Consider the following 22,702-nt stretch of genomic DNA (forward strand, 5'->3'; position numbering starts at 1 on the left):
TTCTTCTTTCTTTTTCTTCTCTTTTCTTTTTTCTTTTTTCTTTTTTCTTTTTCTTCTCTCTTTTTTCTTTTTTCTTTTTACTTTTTTCTTTTTTCTTTTTTCCTCTCTCTTTTTTCTTTTTCCTTTTTTTTTTTTCTTCTTTCTTTTTTTTTCAATCCCAAAGGAACTCTGAAAAAAAAAAAAAAGAAAAAGAGCAGTTTTCTTCAAAACTAGATTCAGTGCTCTTCAGTGGGAATTCAGCATCACCTGGGAGTTCAGGCTGTGTTCCTCACCTCAGGTTGGTTTTTACTTCCAAACTGTAGCCATCCATAGACAAGACAACCTGTAAAATAACATTTATAGTTAGGAAAATGGACTCCAGCTTGTCTGCTTCCTGTCTAAACTGCAATTCAACTTGGCCATTCTGCTGCTAGTGAACTAATTACACTCAGAAACAAGACACATTATTTAATTTTTTTTCCCAGCTGTAATAAAGAAACATCTCTCACCCCTCTGTTTTTCCCCATCACATGGATTGTGCAGTTCTGGAGCTGTCTGGATGTGCTTTGATTCTTTGCCTTGTGCTATCACTCAGATTGCCAATAACAGGCACCTGGATTTTGCCATCAATCCTCTGCCCTTCTGGAAGAAGAGCTTGACCAGCAATTCCTTAAAAAAGTCTTAAAAAACACTTTTTTCCATAAAGAAGTTTCAGCTTTCTCCTGCTGTGTCTGCAGTCAGCCTGGAGCCTTTCCCTTGGGTCTGGTGCCACTGAGCTGGTCCCTCACCCCTGCTGCATCTGATTTAAAAAAACCTCAGAGACTTTAGGAGTGAACTTCCAGTGTCTGGAAGGTTGGGAATGGAGCAACCTGGAGTGATAGGATGGGAACTCCTGGCAAGGACCTGGAGGGATGGGATGAGGGGCAATGGGTTTAAATTAGAGGAGGGCAGCTTTAGGTTGGGTGTTAGGTTGGATCACACCTGATTTCAGCCTCTGTGTGTAGGAATATTCCTGTCTCTGACCTCTGGCAGTGCTGGATCAGGCCCTAAATAATTTCTGGGTACAGATTTATTTCTGAGGTTTAGCTGGGAGATGAGATTTTTTTGTCCAGGATCATCAGCCCACAGAAGTTGTGGAGATTTCCTTTTGTGGGAAGGGATGCTCTGCCTGCCTTTGCCTGATTTGCCTCATTTGCAGCACTTTTTTAGGACAAATCACCTCTTCTACTCGAATCAGCTGCTCCTTAGGTTTCTCTGGATCAATCCAGCAGTCGGGCAGGGGAATAATCCCAAAGTCTCACTGTGTGAGGTGTCCAACCTGATAACACCCAGTGAGAGCTGGGCTGGAATCCCTAAAAGCAACCAGCCAGGATCTGAGGGGCTGCAGGAAGGCTGGAGAGGGACTGAGTGCAAGGGGCTGGAGGGACAGGATGAGGGAAAATGGGTTTAAATTAGAGAAAAATAAATTTAGATTGGATGTGAGGAACAAGTTGTGTCCCATGAGGGCAGTGGCACAATGGCCCAGGGTGCCCAGGGAGGGGGCTGAGGTCTCATCCCTGGAGATATTCAAGGTGAGGCTTGAGGAGGCTCTGAGCAACCTGATCTGGGTGAGGGTGTCCCTGATACTGCAAGGGGGTTGGGACCTCCAGAGGGCCCTAACCCCAAATTATTCTGTGTTTCTCTGGTTCTGTGGTGTTAAGGAGAACACTCAGGTCCACATGGTGATCAAGCACTGCTGCTGCTTCCTTGTAACATCAGCATTTTCTACCAAAGGATGCTTTAAAAATACTGGTTCCAATGTCTTTTATTTTTAGCTGCAATTTAATGCAAGCTCCATGAGTTGCATGGGGGTTTTTTTGGGTTTTTTTTTTTTTGCTGAAGTTTATCAGTGTCCAAAGGCTCAAGGCTGCTTTAATCATTTCCTAACTCAGCATGAGGCAGCCCTCAGCTGTTAGAAGCTGCTTTACAGATCTGTGACTCATGCAAAGAAAGGAAACGAACAGAGTCTGGCATAAGGAGACTAAAGAAAAGCTTTATGAATTTTTTTTAAAAAAAAAAAAAAAAAATACAGCCAAAACATTGCACCCTGTGGAGCTCGTGCTCCCTGGAGAATATTCCACTCAAAGGCACTCAGCATGTGCTGAGCCTTCAGCCTTGTCAAGTGTCCCAGCACGTTTGATGGGAGGGTAATCCAATTGATCCTGACAATCTGATAGAGATTTTCCTTTCACAAGAATTTCCCCGCTGCTTCAAAACATACTCAACTCCAAGGCTGTGACTGAGGATGGGAAAAAAAAAAAAAAAAACAAACCACAAAACAACCCCCCCAAACCTCTTGCAAACAGATGTTCAAATGGCAGAGATGCTGAGTGCCTTGTGTGCAGCTTCTGCAGCAAGAACAGCACTCAGATGTCTACTTCAAATGAAGAATAAATCTTGGTGAATCCAATATATTCCCTCCTCTTTGGATGATAAATTCTCTGGAGGTGAGAGCTGCCCACGTCTCTGTACACTTCTGTGGCTTCAGGCAATGGGGTAGCTGAGCAGTGACTCCTTATTTAACATGCAGGGGACCATGGATTGGGATTCCTGGTTGGATTGTCTCCTCTAAGTCCAATAGATCTTAAAAAAAACCCAAACCAAACCAACCAACCAACCAAACAAAAAAAAAACCAAATGAAAAAACCAAATAAAACCCCAGAAGGCAAACAACCCACCCCTCCCAGTCTATTAATAATAATTTATTATGGATAGTATTTTTTATTGTTTATCATTTATCATTTATTATTTATTATTTATTTGATTATTCTTATTATTTAATTGTTTATTATTTATTCTTTATTTATAATATTTATTATGGATATTGTTTATTATTTATTATAACAAACTGTTAAAAATATTGAAATTATTGCTGCTCATAACTGACTCACTTTCCTCTTGAAATATTTTGCTTCTTTTTGCCCATCTCTGCATTGCAAGACATTATTTGGCAATCTGGGGCCATTTTCAGCAGCTTACAAGGATGATTAGATGTGTTCTTCGTGCCACTAAACCCCTTCTTTGGGAATCAGGAGCTGTTGCACACAATGCAAGAGCACAGGGGCTGGCACTTCACAGCTGTGACGTGCCCCACATTTGCCCCTTTCCCCACAGCCATCATTAATACCTGATTTTTATATTTTTTATGCATTAAATTCTGCCACAAGCAAGCATGCAGAGCTAAACTTACATTCCTCATGCCAGCAATTTTTTTCCCTTCCTCAGGAGTCACAGGGGCTGTACCTGGTTAATCCAATTCTAATATAAAAACCCAATTTGACTTCAAGAGATTTTTATCTTTCCCATTTCTTTAGCTGCTTTCTTTTTCCCTCTCTGATGCACTTGTCAGCTGAGGTGATACCATGATACACGACTGCTGATAAAAAAAGCAGCAAAATCAGAATGCCAACAGGCAGCTCCATCCACTGCACATGCTCCGTGGCTGCAGGATAGAAAGTCTTCCTTAGGAGTCATAATTTCCTAAATTTCCAGCTTTTATCACAGAATGGTGTCTCAGAGTTTTATTGTAGACTTTATTTCATTTGGATCTTGGTCTGCTACAATAAGTAAAACCCAGCTCCATCCCTGGCTGTGTGGTGGTGTTTCCTGGCTGCCAGGTCTAACCCACTGACTTACAGGTTTGTCCACCATGTGTAGAATTAAATAAATGCCCAAAGCCTGATGAGCTGTTGCATTAATTTGGAAGCAAGAAGGTTTGACTCCATAATTAATGTAACAGAAGTGAAACAAACCACTGGTTCTGGCTCTTGGTGCAGGTGCTGAATGAGCAGGGCTGGGAGCACTGCTCCAACAGCAGAATGTGAGGTTTAGCAGCTTAGCACAAGCATGGGGAAAAAAAAATAAATGAGAGTTTTAGAATATCTTTTAAAGATCATTTCTAACCACACTGGAACAAGCAAAAAACTTCAGCAATGCAGTTTTTGAGACACTTCCCACCAGCCCAGGTTGCTCCAAGCCCCATCCAACCTGGGCTGAGACACTGCCAGGGATGGGGCAGCCACAGCTTCTCTGGGAAACCTGGCACAGGGGCTCAGCACCCCCAAATTAAAGAATTTCCTCCTCATGTCCAACCTAAACTCTCAAAGTTTTAACCCATTTCCCCTTCTCCTCTCCCTACACCCTCTGAGCATTTCAGTGGCTCTGCTCTGGACACCTCCCAGGAGCTTGTGTCCTCCTGATGTTGGGGACTCCAGAACTGGACCCAGAGCTCCAGGAGGGGTCTCAGAGGAGCAGAGCAGAGGGGGGGAATCCCCTCCCTCCAGCAGCTCCTACAGATTCACCCAGGAGCTCTCTCAGTCCAACTTTGCATCCCCTGGCCAGTTGTGGCAATCTCATTTTTTTATCAGGGTTATTTTCAGGCTGGGGCCACCAAATAACCAATACAGCACCATGTATTTGAAAACATTGTGGGTTTCCAAGGAGTTTTAATTTAGTTTTTTTTTTTTTTTTCTCTGACCCAGATAGATATCAGAATTTTTGCTTGTCTTGTGCCAAGTGTATTTGTTTTGCAGTAAGTCTGAATATTGCTTGTTCCCCTCTCCTCTTGTAATGGTTGAATAAGAAAGAAGATTAATACCAGAAAAAAAGAAAAAAAGAAAAGAAAATGAGAACACTGCTGTTTACATTTTGTGCCTTATTTTTATTAATAATTGAATACATCTAACATTGCTTTTATTGAGGAAACAATAAGAGTTTAATAAGTGAACAAGCAGTCTGTCAGAAAAATAACTGCTGGTTATAAGATTTTTTCAGGGTGCAGAAGTGGTTTTGCTGCAAATCATCAGCAGGACCCTTTCTGACCACTGCTGCCTCCTGAGCACCCCAGGTTATTCCTCAGTGGGGTGAGGCAGCTGCAGAGATCAAGTGAGATCTCAGGGGAGGGAACCTGCAGCATCACCCAATGTCCCAGCTTGGCTGTTCCCATGGAGCTTGGGGCTGAGCTATGGCAATAATCATGGAATCATGGAATGTCAGGGCTTGGGAGGGAGCTGTGGAGCTGCTCCAGTGCCAGCCCTGCCCCAGCAGGATCCCCCAGGGCAGGACACACAGAACACATCCAGGGGGGGTTGGAAAGGCTCCAGAGAAGGAGACTCCACAACCTCTCTGGGCAGCCTGGGCCAGGGCTCCCTCAGCCTCCCAGCAGAGAAGTTTCTCCTCAGCTTCAGCTGGAACTTCCTCTGCTCTCCCTTCACCCCATTATTCCTTGTCCTACTCCTGGGCACCACTAAGCAGAGATTGGCCCCTTCCTCTTGCCCCCCACCCCTCAGCTCTTGATGGACATTCAGAGATCCCCTCTCAGCCTTCTCTTCTCCAGGCTGAACAGCCCCAGGGCTCTCACTCTTTCTCCCCAGCAGAGATGCTCAAGTCCCTTCAGCATCCTCAGAGCTCTCCCTTGGCCTCTCTCCACCAGATCCCTGTCTCTCTGCAACTGGGGAGCCCCAAACTGGATCCAGGATTCCAGGGGTGGCCTCAGCAGGGCAGAGGTGATGGGGAGCAGAACCTCCCTGGATCTGCTGGACACACTTTTGGTGATGCCCCCCAGGACCCCATTGGTCTTTTTGGCTACCAGGGCACATTGCTGACCCATGGATGGCTTCCTTAATCACCCTTATCTTCTACACAGGAAGAGAAAAAGCCACTGTAGCTATCTAGCAGCTTTAATCCTAAAATATGGACGTCAGGATTTTCAGTGCTACAGGAAAGATATTTGAGTCATCCCATTGGTTTTTCAAAAATCATTATTATTCCTGCATCCCCCAGGACCCCATTGGTCCTTTCGGCCACCAGGGCACATTGCTGACCCATGGAGACCTTTAGAGGTCCCTTCCAACTCGAATTATTTTATCATCCTGTGACATCCCCAAACCCTTCCTCAGGGCCTTTTCAGGACACTGTTCCAACCTCCCATGTCTGTCTGTCAGTCAGCCTGGCTCTTTCCTTCCAACTTAGAAATCCTATTTTCTCCCTCTCTCCATGATATGGAAGTCAGAGCCTTCTGATGATGGCTGTGGGGACAAGAGCACTTATTTAAAACCCCATCTTCCCACACGATTTCTTGGATCTGCCTTTTCTTCCTGAACACCAGTGCCAGATCAGATCTGCTGGGGAGGACTGAAATTTGTGACAGATGCCTCCTGATGCTGGGAACATGAGCCCACATCTGCTGCTCCACAGGGACTTCTCCAAGATCCTCTCATCTCTCATGCCAGGTTCCAGATTTAACTACCAAGACAGAGTTTTTAATGGGTCTCATAAATATGATTTCACGGCCGTCAGATGTTGCTCTTGGTGTCTGCAGCTTTGGGAAGGAGTGTTATGAAGGTGATAAATCTGTAAAGCTGCTGAACCATCTCAGAAGGCTGGGAAAAGAAGTAGCTGGTGATCTCTGTGTCTCCCCTTGCACCAGGACTTGCTGCCCAGAACAGATGCCAGGGCTGCTGGTGCTTCCTCCCATCAGAACCTGGGACCCATGTGGAAAAGATCCTAAAAGTGACAGACAGAGCTGGTGTCCCCTGGCACTGCCAGCCAGAAGTGCCCAGAGCTGCCCATTTCTCAGCACTCTTCCCTTGTGCTCTCCAGTGTCAGGAGGAGAAATTGAGGGTTTACTACAAAAATCCCCTTTCCACTCCATTCTCTGTCTCCAGGGCACTTGAGTGGAGTGATCCTCAGGAGCTTCCCTGCAGAGAAGTTCCACTCTCCTCTTTTTTAAGATATTTCCTGATTAATGATTTCCCAAGACAGCCAATAACACAGAAGGACCCAAACCTTTATCTTCTCTCATCCTTCATCCTGAACAATTGCTGTCGGGCAACATTTGGGGGGAGGGAGGTGTCCAGTGTAGCAGGAAGGGTGAGGAATCACCACTTTACTGATGTACAATTCATCTTTCTTTTAAAAAAATCAATTCCTACAGCTAGCTTGACCACCAGGACCAGGGAAAAAAGCTGCAGCACAAACTGTCTCCCCTCCAGAAAGTCCTTTGAAGGACCAAAAGTTGCTGTGATTGGAAAGTGCTTCATCCCGGCTTCATCCCACATCCAGCCCAGCTTCAACCTGGAAATGAAAGCAGAAAAGGGGGTTTAAAAGAGAATAAATTCAGAGGAAAGTAATGCAGGGGTGGAAGCAGGTTTGTGGTGGGAGGAGATGGTGCCTGGATGTCATTCAGGGCAGGATGATGTGGTCAGACCCCTTCTGGCTCTGCTGCAGGCTGGAGATGCTCAGATGTTAGAGGCTGAAATTTCTGCTATTCCTGTTTCTAGTAGAAAGATGAGAAAATAACAGTACAAAGCCACAGTCATGGGGTTTTGCAGGACAGCCTGGCCAGCAGAACCTTCTCCCATCAGCTGCTGCTCCAGGACAACCTGTTAGATGGCAAAGAGAGAAAAGCAGAAAGGGAAAAATAATTTACTAGAGAGGAAAGGAGCTGAGGGAACCAAATCCAGAAAGCCACGTGGTGCTCTGGAGTCTACATCACCTCAGCCCTTCACCCTTAGGAAGGATTTATTACCCCATAGATCTCATTTCAGCCTGTTGGTTTCTGACTCTGAAAGCTGGTGATAAATCTGGCACTGCTGGTTTGCCTCTTTTGTGCTCTCATTAGCAAACAATAACTCAGCTCTGGAGGTTGGAGATGGAATCCATGGAATAAAGTTGGGAGAAGCTTGCAGGCAGCTGGTTTGGGTTTGAAGGGTTTGGGTTTGAAGCGTTTGGGTTTGAAGGGCTGCCAAGCCAAAAAAACCCAAAAAACCTTTCAAAACATGGCTCTTCCCAAGGCCAGAGATCCTTCCCAAGCTTTGCCTTCAATGCAGAAGTAAACAAAAAAAGGTTCAATGAATTCAGGAGCTTGAGGGATGATTTTAGTCAGGGTCAAGGGGTATAACCCTCACCTGAGGGTAACCAGCACTAATCAAGCCTCAACCAGAGCATTTGTGTGACATTCCCAGTCTGCCCAGTATCTACCTCACCTCTAGGTAGTTAATGCAAAAAAAACTCCAACATATTCTAAACATGGAGAATAAAAAATTCCTAAGAATTCCCTGTGGCACCTGAAGGATTTTGCCTGTCTCCTTGAGAATTCCAGGCCCCTCAGTCTAATTTAGACTCAGAAATTCGTGTATCCTGACCTCATTTCTGACTCTGGGGCTGTTGACTCTACTCCTTGAGCTGTGTTTTCCCCCCAGGATATGTTCTTTTATCCCATTTCATGTGACTTCCTTTAGTTACACCCAGGCATTATCTTTTCTGCCACAGCCCTCTCAATTTTGCCTCTGCTCCCAGAACTTGCTGTGATTTATGAATTAGTCCTGGAATATCACGGGCATCTGATCTGCAGTAACTCAACTACAGCTGGCCTGAGCCTAGGAGTAAAGATATTAAATTTAGTGGGGTTTTAATGCAAATCTTATTCTCCCTTCCTCAAGGCTGGCAGGTTATTTTCTACCTATCATCTTCAAACTCTGGAGTTTGACTTTGGGACTACTTGGAGGTGAACTGAAGAGCTGATGGGGAGAATTTCCCCAGTATCATAGAATCATGGAACAGTTTGGGCTGGGAGGGACCTTAAAGATCATATTGTTCCACCCCCCTGCCATGGTCAGGGACACCTCCCACCAGCCCAGGTTGCTCCAAGCCCCATCCAACCTGGGCTGAGACACTGCCAGGGATGGGGCAGCCACAGCTTCTCTGGGAAACCTGGCACAGGGGCTCAGCACCCTCAAATTTAGGAATTTCCGCCTCATGTCCAACCTCAATCTCCCCTTTCTCTCCAAGTTTTAACCCATTTCCCTTCTCCTCTCCCTACCCCCCCGTGTCCAAAGCCCTCCCCCAGCTTTCTTGCAGCCCCTTCAGATATTGGGAGGTTGCTCTGAGCTCCCCTGGGAGCCTCCTCTTCTCCAGGCTGAACAACCCCAATCCCTCAGCCTGGCTTCCCAGGGAGCTGCTCCAGCACTCCCAGCATTTCAGTGGCTCTGCTCTGGACACCTCCCAGGAGCTCTGTGTCCTTCTGATGTTGGGGACTCCAGAACTGGGCACAGAGCTCCAGGTGGGGTCTGACAGGAGCAGAGCAGAGGGGGGGAATCCCCTGCCTTGGAATAACACAGTGCATTCCAGTGCTGGAAGGAGGGATGGAAAGGGGAAAGGATTAGGAATTCACCCCAGGGGAAGCTGAGTTCAGGTCCAAGTGGAAGCAGAGAAGTGGTGGGGAATCAAAGCTCAGGAGCCACCCTGCTCTTCTCCCCCTTCTTTTCCATCAAGCTAAAGTTCCTGCATCTCCAGGTATGTAGTTTCCAGGTATTTAGTTTCAGCAGGTTGCTGATCATCCAGGGACAGGGAGCAGTGGATCCCAGAGCTCCTGCAGGTGTAAACAGATTGAGGAGGATGAGGCTCAGCTCTTCCCATGACCATAGAATCCTCAGGAGCTGATGTCAACTCATCCCACTGGTGACTGGTGTAGAGCTGCTTGCATTTTGAGACATTTAATTCTGCTGCTGGGCTTAAATTATTCCTGGAACACTTAAAGATGAAACTCCTTGAATATTTCTTAATATCAAGACAATTTTCCCCAAGTGGCATAGAACAATAATGAATTTTTACACTTTTTTTTCTCATTCTGAGGCTTTGGAAAATGTTTCTGGAAGGTTCCAATAGGCTCCATCCACCCCTCCTAGACATGGAACTGGATAGAAACCTCTGGCCACACAAGTGAAACATGAGCCAAATGTTTGTCATTCCTGTCACCCATCCTCCCTCCCTCAGCAGAACTCTGCTGTCCTTGCTGTGTGTGGCAGGTGGGGGAGCTTTCCATCACTGCCTGGTTTTCTGGGGCATTGCCTCTTGCAGCCAAGAAAAGATGAGTGACAATAACTTACACTGAAGCCTTCCCCAGGAAAGGTGAATAAATTCCCCAAGCAATGCTGAGGCATGCAGGCAGAGCTGTCCCAGGGCTTGGCTGACATAACTCAACCCTGTTTCCTGAATGGAAGATCTACAATAATAGCAGACAATGGTTGCTCTGTGCTGCCCATGATTATTCTTCTTAAAAAGATGTTTACTGCATGCCATGGCCTTTTTTTTTCCTGGGCCAGTCAGCAAACTGAATAAACTAAAGCTGGGGTAAGGCAGTGAGATGTACTCTTGGGTTCATTCATGTCCCTGAAAGATTTTCTGTTAAAAAAATACTAATTATTGGGGGGGGGGAGTCTTAGAGCCATTGTATGACACAGCTTGGCTCCAGAACCATAGACCTGGGAGGGTTGGGTGGGGAGAAATTTAATGAAATTCACCAAGGGCAAGTGAGGAGTCCTGCATCTGGGATAGAAAAATCATGTACCAGTACAGGCTGGGGACTGGGCTGGTAGAAACTGGCACAGAGGAAAGGGGTCCTGGTGGATGGAAGGATGAGCAGAAGCCAACAAACTTGACCTGGTAGCCAAGGAGGCCACTGGCACCTGGGGGGCATTAGAAAGGGGGTGGTTTGTAGGTTGAGAGGTTCAGTTCCCCATCTGCTCTGCCCTGGTGAGACTACATCTGGAATATTGTGTCCAGTTGTGGGTTCCAGAAGGAGAGGGAACTGCTGGAGAGAGTCCAGAGCAGAGCAATCAAGATGGTGAAGGGAGGGGAACATCTCCTGGTGAGGAAAGGCTGAGGGAGCTGAGGGGCTCTGCAGCCTGGAGGAGAGAATGAGGGGTGAGCTCAGTGATGTTTATTAATATGTAAAGGGAGAGAGCCAGGAGGATGGAGTCAGGGTTGTCTGAATTATACCCAATGACAGGACAAGGGACAATGGGTACAAGCTGGAGCATGGGAGGTTCCAAAGAAATAGAAGGAAAAACTTCTCTCCTGTGAGGGTGGGGGAACCCTGGCCCAGGCTGAGACCACCCCTGGAATCCTGGATCCAGTTTGGGGCTCCCCCAGATCAAGAGAGACAGGGATCTGCTGGAGAGAGGCCAAGGGAGAGCTCTGAGGATGCTGAAGGGACTTGAGCATCTCTGCTGGGGAGAAAGAGTGAGAGCCCTGGGGCTGTTCAGCCTGGAGAAGAGAAGGCTGAGAGGGGATCTCTGAATGTCCATCAAGAGCTGAGGGGTGGGGGGCAAGAGGAAGGGGCCAATCTCTGCTCAGTGGTGCCCAGGAGTAGGACAAGGAATAATGGGGTGAAGGGAGAAGAGAGGAAGTTCCAGCTGAAGCTGAGGAGAAACTTCTCTGCTGGGAGGCTGAGGGAGCCCTGGCCCAGGCTGCCCAGAGAGGTTGTGGAGTCTCCTTCTCTGGAGCCTTTCCAACCCCCCCTGGATGTGTTCTGTGTGTCCTGCCCTGGGGGATCCTGCTGGGGCAGGGCTGGCACTGGAGCAGCTCCACAGCTCCCTCCCAACCCCTGACATTCTGGGATTTCTGTGAAAGCCACGGAGCAGCAGCCAGGGATGGACCCAAACCTTTGCATCGAGTGCACCAAGCACCACCTCAGCCTCACAGCAAAACTTTGATGTGCTCTGGGGGCATCCAACTGACTTGGAAGGGACTTGTTTGCTCCCAGGGAATGCCCAATTCCACTTTCCATTTATGAAAAGAGAGGATGTGAATTTTCCACTGCTGATTTACATCAGACTGGTGCAGTTTCCTTTGGGTCTCCCCGAGACAGAGACTTTCAGTGATCCCAATGGAGCAGAGGAATGATTTGTCCCTCTTGTCAGGCTGCTTGGCAAATGAGGTTGTAGCTTCTTGCACCTGGCAAACAATCAATTGTTGCATAATTAGTTGCATTTTTGCACCACTGGCAGGAAAGTTCACCAGGGCTGAGCTGCTTCTCTGTCCTTCCCTGCTCATTAGAGCTTCATTCACATTCCTCACAGAACAGCTTAGTTTGCTTTTTACTTTTAATTAAAAAGGCAAACTTTTGGCATCTGCATGCTCCGAAAATGCAAACAGTTCTTAATTAAAGTGCAACATAGTGCCAGAAATAAGCATAATTAATTGGGCAGTGCAGCAGTTAACACTGTGCTCCATTCTGCCTCTACAAAACCACAAGAAATTGCAAAAACCATTAGCAAAGGCATAAAACAGCCTTAACAAATCAGTGCTGCACCCTTAAATCCCTTTCTTTCCCTCATTACAATTATTCCTCTGAGATTCATATCCATCCTCTCATCCTATTGCATTAAAATCTTGATAGTGTGTCTTCTCACTGGGTGTTAAAATGAATAATCAGGCAACTGAGTATTTATCATTGCTGTTTCCTACCCCTCTAATAGGAAACCTGGGTGCTGACTCTATTAGAGCTCTATTACTGCATCAGATGACAGCAATAATCATGTCCCTAATTCCTGCTGGAGGAAATGGATCCAGGTTGCCAAACTGAGACCTGGGAACTGAATTTCCAGAGTCCCTGATGGATGGATCCCAGGCTTTCCTTGGACTTAGCAGTGTAATTTAAACACCTCCTTTATGTGCTGAAGATTGATTTGAACTTGGTTAGCAAAAGCCTGGGGATCTCCTCAAACAGCAGAATCCTGCCAGCATCTCCATGGATTCTGGGAGCCTCTAAAGGTACAATTTCAGTTCCAGGTTCTTCCACCTCTGGGTTCAAACAAGAGGAAAAACCCTGAGGTTCTTCACCCTGCAGTCATTCTGAGGAATTCCACCATCCCATTCTGAGGAATTCCTTTGCACATCCATATGAGGTCTTTCTAGGAGTCTCTGGTGGTTAAAGAGGTTTTGATTTGGTTACAACAAAGAGAAAAAACAAAAACAAAACCCCCAAGCTGTTTCAGGACAGTTTGGGCACATCCATAGATGGGACTGTGCCTTTCCCCTGGCTGCTTCTGGATTAAAAAACCTGCAGATACATCCCAAATCCAGCCTGCCTCTGTTGCAGGACAGCAGCTCAGTTGCTGTACAGGAACATCACTCTAAACCTAAACAGAAAAAAGGGAGATGATTTTACTTCTTTTAAGCTCTGGGTTCAAAACCCAGGCTGCTTGTAGAAAGGTTTCCAAACAGCCATAAAGGAATAAAATTAATTCTCTTCTGGAGCTTACAGATGGATAGATACTCCTTCTGGGGCCTTGATCTTCACTCTGCCCTCCTGCTGATGTCCAGAGGAGCTCTTGCAGGGTTTCTGTAGGATCCCAACAAGCTCCAGGTCTCCTTAATGCCCCATGAACCAGACTCACAGCCTGGTCCTGCCTCTTCTCCCAAGCAGAAAAAAAAAAAAAAACCCAAAGCAAACCCAACCCCCTCATCTTAAAACTCCCTTTTCTTCATTTTGCCTTGCAGATAATTACCCACATGATTAAGTAGCTACTGAAGAGAATGGAAAGGCTTTTCCTGAGGGATGGACCTAGGCTCCCAAATATCCCCTAGCTCCATGAAGAATTATCCTGCTTTTGCCCATCCAGCTTTCATCTGGCTCAGAAAAAAGGAGTGTGTAAAATCCCTGCTGCAATCTGTGCAGGTTGTCTCCTGCCCCATGCCCTGATTCTTTCCTGAATACCCCAGTCCCCCCCAAAAAATTCAATAAAATTCTGCAGCAGCACCTTGCCAGGGGGTCCCGTGCTTCAGGAACAGCTGCAGCAGAAATGGGGTTGAAATTCTGTGGTTAATTGAGTGATATTTTAATGATGTAACTGCTCATCTTGAAGTTTGCCCAGCTCCCATTCTGCTGACAAATCTTTCTACGTGTTGCACTGATTTAAATCTCTCTCTTTAAATCTGTAAACCTCACTCACAAGTTTTTTCTGGGACTGGAGAAAAGGCAGAAGCCTAAAGACCAAATTAATTTTTGGTGCCCATGTTTTGACACCCTGCATTTTCTGTTTGCAGTTGCTGCTAAGAATCAGTTTCCTCGTGCACTCAGGAAGGGCTCTTTTGGCTCTTGAATTAATAATTGCCTGATTTATACATCCAAGGGGAGATGTGCAGCAGTACCAAGCATCAATGCTTTGGGCTGAGAGGACAGTTCAGCAGAAGTTAATTACTGAATTGACAAAGACATAAAAGTCATAACCCAGACATGATTAAAAAAAAAAAAATTTACTAATTCTGATGATGCTGAAGGAAGCAAAATGGAGCAAATAGCATATAACTGACGTAGTCCTATTTATAGTCCACTTTTTGGGTCTTTTTGTTTGGTTTTTAAATGCAGATAAATCAATAAGCCAAGCTGGATTTTGTGTACTTATTTTTTAAAGCAAATATAAAATAGTCAAGTTTCCTGCACGGATACTGCCACAGCCACCTGGCAGCTTTGGAAAGGGGAGGAAAAAACGTGGAAGGACAAACTGAGCCCCTCTGTTTAGCACAGAAGAAACAACCTTCCACCAGTTATAAAATTTAAAATATACTTTGCAAATCTACTGCTATGCCTTGTTTAGCTGAAACTCTTCATACAAATGGATGGGCATCATGGGAGGCTGGTTTGCAATTTAGCAGCACACAGAAATTCTCCTCACCCCAGTGCAAATGTCAGGTAAAATAACCACCTGAAAGCATCCTCCTGCTCTGGGTGAGACAACAGAAAATGTAAAAGTGCTCTGGGGCAGCAATGCTTCTAAAAGAGACTAAAAATCCAATAAAGTATTTCAGATTAAAAAGAACTGCAGCACTTGACTCACGGGGTGTGTTTCCACAGGGCTGTTCCCAGGTTTCTTGGGCATCTTCAGTGACGTTTTCACCAGGGGAGCCAGAAGTGCCCCTGATTTCTGTACCTCCCAAATCCCTGCAGCTCTGGAGAAACTGCAGGTTGGGTTCAGAGGTGACAACACCTCCTCTTCATCCTGCTCTCCCCTTCCCAATCCCATTCCTTTGGCCCCAGAGGAGAGGGAATGCACTTCTGAGCAGCCCCATTGATCTCTCCAGGGTTCCAGCCAGCAGCACAGGGATCTCAGCATTTGCTCCAGGACTTCTTGGCCACTCTGTGGGGCTTGGAGACAAAGAAAAGTTTTCTGGGGAAGGTGGCTGCTTAATGAAGGTTTATAAATCTTCTGTCCTTTGGCAATATCCTGGTCTGACTGGCCTGGAAAAATACTCAGGCTGAAGTCTATCCTCATCCTCACATGGACAGAAGCAGGGAAGAGAAAGGAACTCAGCATCAGCAGCTGGATGGGAAGCAGAACAGGTAGAGAATCAATCCTAAATAAGTTGTTCCTAGTGCTGAGCTCTCTGCATATTCCCTGCTGCACACCCCTTTTTATTTTTCCTCACTGCAGAAACCCAACCTTTCCCACCCACTTTCCATATCCAGCAGAACCAGGGGCTGATTCTGCACCCTCATAGTGAAAAATCACAAAGTGGAGGTTGGCTGATGGCAAAGCCTCAGTGCAACCATCCAAACTCTGGCCCTTAACACTCTGAAAATTCAAGGATCTTGGCAGGATCATTGCCAGAGCTTGGTGGAGCAGCTGTAAGGTGGAGCTGAGGGCTGTGATTGCTGTCTCAAATTTTGACCTTCTCTGGTTGGGTGAAAGGCACATGGCACAGGTTGCAATAAATCAAATCATAGAATATTCTGAGTTGGAAGGGACCCCTCAGGATCCTGGAGCCCAACTCCTGTCCCTGTGTAGGGCACCCCCAGGATCACCCCATGTGCCTGAGAGCAGCATCCAAACCCTTCTGGAACTCAGGCAGGTTTGGGGCTGTGACCACTTCCCTGGGGAGCTTGTTCAGTCACTCAAAGGCTTCTTCATCCTCCTTTGTCAATCTCACCTCTGAACCCAAGCTGAGTGCTCCTCCCAGCCCCAACATTTTCCCTTCTACCAGACACAGAACTGGTGCTATTGGAAGCTGAAGTAGAGAAGACACCTCTGAGGCTGGATCTGAGAGTTCTGTGCAGGAAAGGCACTTGGGTAAAGAATTGCTGATCTATGCTTACAACTTTGTCACAACATGACAAAGAATATAAACTGGCCTTGAACTTTTTTTTTTTTTTTTTCTGGGTGAAGGGTAGATCATCCCAGAATCATTTGGGTTGGAAAGGAGCTCTGGGATCCTCAAGTCCAACCCTTGATCCACTCCCACTGCAGTTCCCAGCCCATGGCACTGAGTGCCACATCCAGGCTCTTTTGAAATATCTCCAGGGATGGAGAATCCACCCCTTCCCTGGGCAGCCCATTCCAATGTCTGATCACCCTCTCCAGAAAGAAATTCTTTCTAATGTCCAACCTAAACCTCCCCTGGCACAACTTGAGACCTCTTGTGCCCTCTTGTCTTGCTGAGAGTTGCCTGGGAGCAGAGCCCAACCCCCCCCTGGCTCCAACCTCCTTTCAGGGAGTTGTAGAGAGTGATGAGGTCTCCCCTGAGCCTCCTCTTCTCCAGCCTCAACACCCCCAGCTCCCTCAGCCCTTCCTCACAGGAATTCTGCTGGATCCCTTCCCAGCCTCCTTGCTCTTCTCTGGACCTGCTCCAGCACCTCAATCTCCTTCCTGAACTCAGGACAGATGGGGATGATCTCTGATGTTCCACCTTCTCCCTCTGGGCACGATGAGCTGAAACCAAAGAACCTCCTGAGCAGGATGGAGAGGGCCAGGGCAGGCTTTGTGCCTTGGGATTAACTCAGTTTGGCAGAGAATCCCAGGCTGACAGGCACCACAAAACTACCCTGAGCACCAAGCCCTGGTGCAGTCATCAATAAACTTAAGATAGCTGCTTCTGACAAATAAGCTGGTTAAAAAAAAAAACACCCACAAAGATAAAGAGGAGGAAAAAAAAACCTTATGTGCATCCTGTGAATGCAGTTCACAGTGGAATTTGGTGTTTTATCCTGTGTGGAGTAATTGTCAGGTGCAGGAAATAAATGAAATGAAAGCAGTGGAAACCTCCCCAGTGATATGAGTGTTTCTGATGTGCCTCTGTTCTCAGATAAAATGCCTGTGGGGAGTGAGGGTTTAGGTAAAAGCCTTGCAAGTGAAAAATCCTTCTGGGAGAAAGATGCTGCTGCTCTGCAGCAAACTCCTGGAGTGCCACTTCTCATTGGGGTTCATGGGGATTTTACTGGGGTGGCTTTTCCTTCCTTCCTTCCTTCCTTCCTTCCTTCCTTCCTTCCTTCCTTCCTTCCTTCCTTCCTTCCTTCCTTCCTTCCTTCCTTCCTTCCTTCCTTCCTTCCTTCCTTCCTTCCTTCCTTCCTTCCTTCCTTCCTTCCTTCCTTCCTTCCTTCCTTCCTTCCTTCCTTCCTTCCTTCCTTCCTTCCTTCCTTCCTTCCTTCCTTCCTTCCTTCCTTCCTTCCTTCCTTCCTTCCTTCCTTCCTTCCTTCCTTCCTTCCTTCCTTCCTTCCTTCCTTCCTTCCTTCCTTCCTTCCTTCCTTCCTTCCTTCCTTCCTTCCTTCCTTCCTTCCTTCCTTCCTTCCTTCCTTCCTTCCTTCCTTCCTTCCTTCCTTCCTTCCTTCCTTCCTTCCTTCCTTCCTTCCTTCCTTCCTTCCTTCCTTCCTTCCTTCCTTCCTTCCTTCCTTCCTTCCTTCCTTCCTTCCTTCCTTCCTTCCTTCCTTCCTTCCTTCCTTCCTTCCTTCCTTCCTTCCTTCCTTCCTTCCTTCCTTCCTTCCTTCCTTCCTTCCTTCCTTCCTTCCTTCCTTCCTTCCTTCCTTCCTTCCTTCCTTCCTTCCTTCCTTCCTTCCTTCCTTCCTTCCCTCCTTCCCTCCTTCCCTCCCTCCCTCCTTCCTTTCCTCCATCCCTCCATCCCTCTTTCCTCCCTTCCCTTCCTTCCCTCCCTCCCCCTGGCAGGAACATCCCCAACATCCACTTCATTCACCCAGGAAGCAGCCAATGCTCCTCCTGCTTCTTTGTGAATGATGAAGAACCCATTTCTTCCACCTGGTTCTTGCTCCAGAGGAGCTGCCTTTATCTCTCAGGTGATAGGAAGGATTTCTTTCCAAACCCTTTGTTTATTCTTACCCTGCAGTCCCCAGCTGTAATTTCTCCCAGTTTCCCCCTCAGGCTGTGGCACAGGGAGACAAAAAGACTCCCAGGCCTCTAAAAACTCAACTGTTTTTTTTATTAGGCAAATTATTTACCGAAATGCTTGGCTGAGATTTGCATTCTGACCATGTTCCCTCAGCCTCCTGCAAACCCTTCTCCTGCCATCTGTGCTTCCTGCTCCATGTGTGCTGCTCCTTCTTGGCATTTAGCAGCTTCTGGCCTGTCTCCTCTGCCAGCTTTTGTCACCTGGATGGGGCAGGAGGTGGCAATAAATTGCCCAAACCTCAAGAACTGCTTTTCAACCTCTTCTCCAGTGCCTGCTCTGGGGGGGGTTGGGGAAAAAGAGCTGAGGGAAGGCAGCAGGGATGTGTTTCAGCACAACCTGTGCAAAGGGTTTCTGGGGGGACCTCCTTGGTCATTCCACAGGGTAAGAAAAAAAGCTGGAAGTGCCCCTTGGATCTGGGTCTGGATGAGTGTGGATGTGGATGAGTGGTAAAATGTGGTGCAGTCAAATGTCAGCACTTGGAAGAAAGGAGCACACTGCTGGTGGACCCCAAAATCCTTCCTTCCTTCCTTCCTTCCAGCTGAAAAAGCTTCTTGGGAAAACCAGCCCTGGCTTTCTCTTTGCCCTGTTGAAGGCTTCCAGGGCACAATCTGCTGTCAGCCAAAGGAACCTCTGGGGGACCCATCCCTGGGCCAGGCTGAGCTGAGCAGCTCAGCACAGCTCCCAGGTTTTTATGCAGCCCACAGGGAGGTTCTCAGGCTGTGATGCTCCAGAGCTGACCTTAACTGCCCAGGAGGCCTCTCCTCCTCCATGCCACAACCCAGGATGGGAGGGAGAAGTGGTTCTGCCCTCCTCTCCTATCATCCCAGAGCCATTTCTCCCCCACAGTGTCACCATTTGGAATATTTGACCAAAATCCACAGGTTGCAGCAATGCACAGGTAGCATGGCTTTTTTCTAGAGCACAATGCTGAGATTTTTTATTTTTTTTTTTCCCAGCTGCCCAGCAATCCATGGTTGCCAGATGCCTGGAAAAATGACTAATGTGCACATAGTGATGCTTCGTGTACTCACTGTAGTTCCAAACTGAAATTCATCTGCCTGCTGGATGTGCCACAATATCACTGGAACACCAAGGCCTCCCATGTCTCCTCCAGCTCACAGATCAATTCATCTTTCTGGGCCCATCACCAGCTCCAGCATTAAAAACCTGGCAGCCCAGCATGACCCATTGTCTAAACATAATGTCAAAGGCATTAAGCAGAATGTACCTTCAGCTTCTGGCTCCTGGCTCATGCCAAGAATGTGGAGCATCAGTCTAGAGTGACAGGGGAGAGCCAGGACAGCCATCAAAATGGAGCTGTGGCTGCTCAGAAGGGTGGGGTCTCCTTGAGAGTTTGTTTTTTCTCCTTGCTCTCCTCCATGGGCACACTTCATCCCAGCCTTCCTTCTGTCCCCAGACACACAGCACCCATCACCTCAGGATAGAAACCCCACATTCTGCTGGGATTATCAGAGAATCAAGAATAGAATGGTTTGGGTTGGGAGGGACCTTAAAGGTCTTGTTCCACCCCCTGCCATGGTCAGGGACACCTCCCACCAGCCCAGGGTGCTCCAAGCCCCATCAAACCTGGGCTGAGACACTGCCAGGGATGGGGCAGCCACAGCTTCTCTGGGAAACCTGGCACAGGGGCTCAGCACCCTCAAATTAATAATTTCTTCCTCATGTCCAACCTAAATCTCCATTTTTCAAGTCTGAAACCCTTGCCTTGTCCTCTCACTACACCCCTGTGGTTTTAAGTCCTGTTCAATGAGTTCTCTCACCATCCCATCCCAGTATCCATGATCCATTCACATGGCAGAGCCTGATGTGGAAGCCAAAGGGACCACCAGGACCTTGGAGTCTCCATTTGTGTTCAACACAGGCTGCAGAACTCCTTCCACTTGGAGTCAAAGCAGAGCCTCTACAATAATAAGCCAGCCCTGATTTCAAATTGCCAACGACAGAGGAACCACAACAACCTCTGAGGGACTGCTCCCGTGGTTAATTACCTTCATTATTAACAATCCTGGCCTTATTACCAGCCTGAGCTATTCCCTAATGCTGAGTTCTAATCCACCAGTGTGTCTCACACCTTCAGCTTGCAGATTGAGGAGCCCATTAGTACCTTTTGTTGAGCTGTTAAGAGGACTCCTTTCTTTTGCAATTTTTCACCAAAACACCTTTAACTCTCCGAGTTTTCCAGCCCAAGATACATATTCCATCCTCTGCAGAGCTCTTTCTCATTTATCAGTGCTGTGAATTTGCAGACTGTGGAGCAGGAGGCAGCAAGCTGGAAAAGCCTCGCTTGTATTTCCAGACATCTCCTGCTGACACCACAATTGAATGTATTTTATTTGGTGTTTTATTATGATGATGGTGATTTACTTATTTGTGGTTTCCCTGCCAGATAGAGGGAGGAAAAGGGACTTTCCTCTGATTGCAACAGATCATCATTTCACCTCTTTTAGAAAGAATGGTTCAGTGTCCAAGTAGAGGTAAGTGATGAGTGGAGCTCCTCAGGGTCAGTACTGGGACCAGTGCTGATTAAAATCTTTGTTGGAGGCATGGAGAGTGGGACTGAGTGTCTTCTCAGCAAGTTTCCTTGGTGACACCAGGCTGTGGGGTGTGTTTTGACACCTTAGAGTGAAGGAGAACCATACAGAGGGACCTTGAGAGGCTGGGGAGGTGGGGCCATGGCAACCTGATCAAGGTCAACATGGCCAAGTGCAAGGTCCCACACCTAGATCAGAAATCCCTCACCATAAGGGTAGCAAGATACTGGGGTGGGTGGTTTGGAGAGGTTGTTTGTGACCCCTCCCTGGCAGTGTCTCAGCCCAGGTTGGATGGGGCTTGGAGCAACCTGGGCTGGTGGGAGGTGTCCCTGACCATGGCAGGGGGTGGGAATGGAGGAGCTTTAAGGTCCCTGCACACCCAAACTATTCCATGATTCTATGAATGCTGAGGACTAGAGGCACCCAACATAATCCCCTCCTCCTCCTCTGTGTAAAACACTTGTCTGTCAGACCAGCCATGCACTGCACAGGGACAGCAAGGAGAGACAGAACAGGAAAACTTCATGGGGTTTGGTGTGATGATGGTTCCATGGAGAAGAGTCTGCATAGAATCCCAAACTGGTTTGGGTTGGGAGGGACCTTAAAGCTCCTCCATTGCCACCCCCTGCCATGGTCAGGGACACCTCCCACCAGCCCAGGTTGCTCCAAGCCCCATCCAACCTGGGCTGAGACACTGCCAGGGATGGGGCAGCCACAGCTTCTCTGGGAAACCTGGCACAGGGGCTCAGCACCCTCAGATTAAAGAATTTGTTCCTCTTGTCCAACCTAAATCTCCCCTCTTCAAGTTTGAAACCATCTCCCCTTGTCCTCCTTCAGCCTGGTGCAGAGCAGCAAATGTGACTCTAAACCAGTCCAGGAGTGTAGAGGCAGGAGGGGAAATGTGAAGAAACATCATGAGCTAAAGGGTGGCTCTGCCTCAGGAAGTCCTACATCCACCAACATCTATTTTTATATTTATATATGTAAGAAACATCTCCATCAGGGCAAGTTCTGGAGCTGCCAATGTCAGGAGGACAAGGAGATGTTTGAGAGAGTCCAGAGGGGGGCACAGAGATGGTGGGAGGGCTGGAGTTTTGGCATCTGCTCTCTGCAAGGAGGTTGATAAATGGCAATGTTGTGTGGAGCTGCTCCTGGAGAGACAGAATGCTTTCAGCTTGGAGCTGGCTTGAGGTCAGTGTATAAAGGATCTGTGAAAGGGCAAAATCATTCATTATCCTGAGCAGCTCTGTAATTCAGGACTCTGAATCCAATGGCTGTAAAGAAAAGCTGACAGTGCTGCACTGGTAGAAAAGGGTTTTTGGTTTTAGAACATGGAATGTCAGGTGGGAAGGGCCCCCAAGGCCCATCTGCTCCAACCCTTCTCAGATTCTTGTTTCTCTGAGATGTCTCAGCACCCCCTGGAGCTGAGACTTCAACCTTTCCAGAGTGGGGGAATCCCCCCCTTCCCCTGGGAGACCATTCCAAGCTCTGACTGTCCTCATGGGGAAACATTTTCCTCTGGTGTCCAATGGGAATCTGCCCAGGAGCAACTTGTGCCCATTGCCCCTTGTCTTGTCCATGGGACTCCTTGTCCATAGGGAGTCTCCAGCTGCTCTGGACCCCCCTTGAAGTCCTGGATCATGGGCAGGAGCTCTCCCCTCAGCCTTCTCTTCTCCAGCCTGAACAGACCCAGTTTGTTCAGTCCTCTGATCACCCTCCTGGCTCTTCTCTGCACCCTCTGCCCACATCCTTTGTGTACAGCAGGGACCAAACCTGAACAAAATACTCCAGGACTGCTCTGACAAGCACCAAGTAATAAATGAAACATAATCCTGTGCTTCACAAGAACAGGAGGTGGACTTGATCATCCTGATGGGTCCTTTCCAGCTCAGCATCTTCTGTGATTCTTCGTCAGGTGGGATGTACCATTGATGAAATTATTTCAGTCTTGATTCAACCTGGGTTTCATTTGAGAGGACTTCAGGGGGGCTCTTGCTGTGCATCAGCTGATGGCAGAAGCTGAGCTGTTCAGGGCTCTGGTTTGTTTACAAACCCCCAGGATTTAGGCCCCAGTGTAAAAGAAAATTTAAAAAAAAAGAAAGAAAGTTCTTAAGCAGCTGCTCAATTCCCAGATCAGACCTTGACATTTACTCGTTGCTACATAGGACATAATC

Source organism: Heliangelus exortis, chromosome 5 (genome assembly GCF_036169615.1).
Source record: "Heliangelus exortis chromosome 5, bHelExo1.hap1, whole genome shotgun sequence".
Lineage (NCBI taxonomy): Eukaryota > Metazoa > Chordata > Aves > Apodiformes > Trochilidae > Heliangelus > Heliangelus exortis.